The sequence below is a fragment of the Tenrec ecaudatus genome, chromosome X, assembly GCF_050624435.1.
Source record: "Tenrec ecaudatus isolate mTenEca1 chromosome X, mTenEca1.hap1, whole genome shotgun sequence".
NCBI classification, from domain to species: domain Eukaryota; kingdom Metazoa; phylum Chordata; class Mammalia; order Afrosoricida; family Tenrecidae; genus Tenrec; species Tenrec ecaudatus.
This window is the reverse complement of record NC_134548.1, coordinates 52448055-52453506: the sequence shown is the minus strand read 5'-3', so window position 1 is coordinate 52453506 and position 5452 is coordinate 52448055. Positions and strand designations below refer to the sequence as shown.

General features: G+C 36.6%; 1 non-coding gene across 1 annotated transcript; it reads left to right on the top strand.

Moving 5' to 3' along the window:
• The first annotated feature begins 1370 nt into the window (after window positions 1–1370).
• LOC142435077 (U1 spliceosomal RNA) lies at window positions 1371–1534 on the top strand. The gene has a single exon (XR_012781226.1). It is a non-coding gene; the product is annotated as a U1 spliceosomal RNA (small nuclear RNA).
• The last annotated feature ends 3918 nt before the right edge of the window (window positions 1535–5452 follow it).

Here is a 5452-nt window from a genome sequence, read left to right as displayed (position 1 = left end):
GTCAGTGGAAGCATTTCAGTGCTGACGTGAGTTTTCACGTGGCTCCTCCAGTTCCAGGACTCTGGCTCCATAAGTGTAGTTCCATGTGGCTGGCAATCAGGAATGTCTCTCAGGGAGAGTGCGTCCTGCCTCCAGAGAGGAAGACAGGAATTCCCAGAATCCTCAGGTTAAGGTCATGCCACACAGAGGCACCACTGGCTATGGCCTGATTAACAGGCTAGAATCCACCCCTTAGCTCAAATTGACAGGAGATTATGTAACCGCCACACAAACTTTCATGGGTGGGGGAATATGTTTATAAAATTGTAGGATTATGGTGTAGGTGTTCACATAATTGCAATCACTAAGCATAGTATATTTATGTTTTGTCACTTGCAGAGTATTATGTCCAAATGATGCTGGCACATTTTGAGTTGTACGCATTTTAGTTCAGGCACAAATATGAATTTACTTTTGTCATTGTTTTTTAAAATTATGGCTAAAGAATTGTATACACGTGCCAAGTTGGCAAGGGGTGGATTGTGATAGTTAGGTTTTGGGTGCCTACATGGCACCTGTAAGCAGAAACGGGTGGAGTTTAGCCTGTAAATCAGGTTACAGCTTAAGACTGCATTTGGAGGTGCCACTGAAGTAAATAGCTCTCTGGAGGCTGGTCACTCTATCTCTGTTTCACCTTCCTTCTAGCGAGCAAATCAGGGGCCTGCACCAGTCCTGTGATGCTTCCATCACCATTTGATCCACAGGACTTTGCCTGCATTTTACATAATTGCTTGTGGTTCTTTGAGTCTGAAGAAGTATCCATGGGCTGGTATTGGACTTATGGATTAGTATTGTACTTATGGACTTGATCGGGACTGGGTTGGGATGTTTCCCTGGTATATAACTACTTCTTGATACAAAGCTGTCTCTTAAATATATATGAGTGTCTCTGGATTTGTTTCTCTAGTCAACCCTGCCTAACATAGATGACAAAAGTTCATCTTACATACTTTGGATATATTGTTAGGAGAAACAAGTAAATCCTTAGAGGAGGACATTTTGTTTGAATAAGTGGAAGGATGGTGACAAATGAGAAGACTTTCAACAAGATGGACTGACACAGTGGCTGCATCAATGAGCTCAGGCACAGGGACACTTGTGAAGAGGCACAAGACCATGAGGTATTTCCTTCTGTTGTGCACAGGATTGCTATTGTTCAGAGCTGACTTGATCGCACCTAACAACAACACTACAAATGGCTAAAGCACATAGCTGCTAACAAGGTTTGAACCCACCCAGAAGTGCCTTAGAAGAAAGACTTGATGATATATTTCTGAAAGGTCACATCCATGAAATCCTAGGAAGCAAAAAAAAAATATATATATATGTATATACTTACCTGGCAAGGGAGATACCATGATCACGAAGGTGGTTTTCCCAGTGTGAGGCTTATCCATTGCACTCCGGTTGTGCTGACCCCTGCGACTTTCCCAAGTGTGGGAAACTCGACTGCATAATTTGTGGTAGTGGGGGACTGCATACGCACTCTCCCCTGAAAAAAATAAAAGAAAATCTTAGGAAGCAAAGGTTTACTGTATAATATATGGGGTTTCCAAGAATAGGAATTCATTCAATGAAAAGTGGTTGGTTAAGGGAAAGTACCAGAATACCTCCTTTTAAAAACAGTATATTTATTTCCATAATTAATACTCTAAGATAAAAATATATATTATAAGAAACTCAAATGTAGTCATAGATTTTGTTTAGACCATAGACATATATTGTCAAACACAGTATTAATTAGCCACATGTGACTATTGTGTCCTTTGTTATATGGCTAGTCCAAATTGCGGTATTCTATAGGAGATGAACCAATGGAGTGGCTTCAACAAGAGAATTAAGCATAAGACCAATTGTGATGATGGTGCAGGACCAGGCAGAGTTTTGATCTGTGGTACATAGTGTAGATATGGTTTGAGCTGACTCTTTGGCACCTAACAACAACAACATAAATATAAAATATATGCTATCTTTTTAAAACTTAGTATAAAATACTACTTTATTAATTTTTATATTAAGATGTTGGAATAACAATAATTTGTATATGTTAAATTCAATGAAATATATTATTAACATAGACTCCAACTTTCTTTTAACTTTTTCTACCAAACCAAACTCATGGCCATTGAGTTCATTCTAATTCATAGCGACTCTATATGGGGATTTTGACACTGTAAATCTTTACAGGAGCAAGCAATCTGACCTTTTACCTCAGAGTGACTGATAAAAGTTTTCATTAATATCCTTCCAAAAAGACTCAGTTAGTTTCACTGGTATGTTTTACCAAACACATATGAAAAATGCTATCAAATCTCTATAACCTCTTCTAAAAGATAGAAATACTTCCTAACATTATTGTTGAGGTCAGCATTAATTTAAAATCAAACACAAATAAAAACATTACATGAAAGAAAAACTACAGACCAATATCTCTCATCTACAGATACAAATATCCTCAACAAAATATTAACAAATTACATCTAAAATGTATATGAGGAACCATACCCAATGACCAAATGGAATTTATTGTAGGTATGCAAGGCTAGTTCAACATTTGAAGATCAATCATTGTAATTAAATACACTTTAAATCTAAAGAAGAAAAATTACATGCCCAAATCCAATCCCCATTCATGATAAAAACTCTCAGAAAACTAGAAAGAGAGGAACATTTCCTTAATTTTATAAATAATGTATAAAAACATCTATAGCTAACATTATACTTAATCGTAAGAAATTGGACACTTTTCTGCTAAGACTGAGAACAAGGCTGGAGTGTCCTTCCTCCCCACTTCTTTACAACATAGTCCTAACTAGTGCAATAAGAAAAGGAGACAAAATGTGTACATATAAGAAAGGAAGGGATTTTACACATAGCATAATAAATGGAACAGAAAAGAAAGATCATAAATCTAGCCACAAAAATAGTTAACTAATTTTTGACAAAGAGTGAAGGCAATTGAAGAGAGAAAGGATAGTCTTTCCAATGAGTGATGCTGAAACAATAGTATGTCCATGATTAAAAATTAAATTAAAAGAATCTTAGACACAGATCTTATACCGCACACCAAAATCAGCTTAAATTGAATTATAAACCCAAATGGAAAATCCAAAAATTTAAAACTGATTAAAGCACAGGAAAAATTCCATATGCTATTGTGTGCTAATATGGTTTTAGGTAAAATAATAAAGAAAATATTGATAAGTTAGACTTTATTAATGTTCAAATGTTATGCTTAATAAAAAGCATTGGTAAGATGGAAAAAGCAAGTCACAGATTGAGGGGAAATATTTGCAAGGTACATATCTGCTAAGAGAATCATATCTAAAATATACGAAGAACTATTAGAACTCAACAATAGGAAAACAATGTAATATTACTATGCATATATTAAAGGGCTATAAACAAATGAAGCTGGCTATCAGTCTAGGATATGGAGAAAATTTCATTAATTGACGGTGTGCATGAAAATCCAATTGATTTGAAAACTTATATCCACACAATGTTTATAGCATTCTTATTCATTATCCCCCAAATTGGAAGCAACAAAAATATATTTCAATGTTATTGTTGTTGAGTGCCATAGAGTCAGTTCTGATTCATAGTGACTGTAATCACAACAGAATGAAACACTTCCAGGTCCTGCCTCATTCTCACAATTGTTGCTGGGTTGCGTTCACCTTTCCAGGAGCTGTGTCAATCTACCTTATCGAGGGTGTTCCTTGTTTCCAGTGCCCCTCTACTTTACCTAGCATGATGTGTTTTTCCAGGGACTGATATTTCCTGCTAACATGTCCACAAAATTTGAGATGAATTCTCATAACCATCACTTCTAAGTAGCATCCTGGCTGCACTTTCTTCAAATAACCATACAGATAAACAAACTGGTATATCCACACAACTTAGTATTATCCAGCAACACATAGAAAGGAAGAACCAAACCACAAAAGTAAAAGCAAACAGTATAGACAGTAATTGCCAGAGGTTTAGCATATGGGCTGCGGCGAGGTGGGGCATAGGGAACAATTGTATAATTAAAGCACAAAACAACAAAATTACTTGGTGTGGTACTGTAATAGTGAATACAAGACATTATGCTTGTATAAAAACCTAAAAATACTTTACTGCATAAAGAGTAAAGTTTAACTTACACAAATTATAAAATTTCACCCAGGAATTCAGGGTATCTGAAGGTGGAAGAATGCAGAACGTGACAAAATAATATAAATGAATGTCAACTTTATGAAATAAGCTCACTAATAAAGATGTGGAAATAGGGTGCTGACATTGGAAGTGACTTTGGAAGTGACTATAGTCTGTGTGGTTGGATGAGTTCTCTAGAGAAGGAAAACCAGGGTGCTTAGATAGTTACAGAAATAGAGAAGCTTCTAGAAAGAAAAATGTTCACACAATTGTAGTAGTAGTCCATTCCAGTTCATGACAAGTCTATCAGTCAGATGTTAAGCTGGAGGCTCTTCCTGAACTGTTCAGCGTCCAGGACTAGCATTCCAAGAATTAGGAAGACAAAACAAGAAAATGATAGGCTGGTGGATGTCCGCAGATCAAGACTGTGGTTGACAGATTGAACAAATCCTAAATTGGCAGGCTCTGATAGATTCCAGGATTGGTAGGCAATATGGCAAGCTGTTGATAGCTCCCAGGGTCAGCTGGTTATTGGCCCAAGAACTGGAGATTGATGTGACAGATGCAGGATCCAGAAGAGCAAGAAATGAACCTCTTCACAGTGTCTACTTAAATATCAAGTAGGCTACATACCAGAGGAAATATCAAGGCTATGACCTGAGTACCTTCTTGGTGGCAGCAGGTCCAATGACAGAGCTGATTATCTTATGTTACACCATATAGTTAGGGAGTCCTCAATGGCCAAACCAGTGAGAATCCTAGTTCAGACAAGTTGACATGAACTAGTGCAGTCTGTAACACTAAAGACAAAAGGATCTGTGCCTATTTGATAAAGTTGTTTCCTTGGGTATATGGGGTAATAATAATTCTGAGACTCCTATACATAAATACTGGATTAAACAATTATGTAAATTATGGCACATGGTTGGAGCCAAGTTTGTCGTGTTGGAATGGAAAATTACAGAAAAGCAAGGGTAAGAGGCTATAAAGAATGAGAGGTGGAGACCTCTCTCTGACTTTATGTTTCCCTCCATTGAGAAACAGATTATATATACAGATAGTTATATTGGAAATGTTTATAGATATGTGGGATACACATGAGTTTGTATATGCACACACATCTCCTTACTCTGTCACCTGAGATGGTCTGGAAGCAAAGACATTTCAGTAGCAATAAGCATACCTAGCATACAGATCTTAGATTCTAAATGATTCTCTAATAAAAAAACAAACAGTCCTGTTACTGTCTCTATAGATTTACCTACCTTGG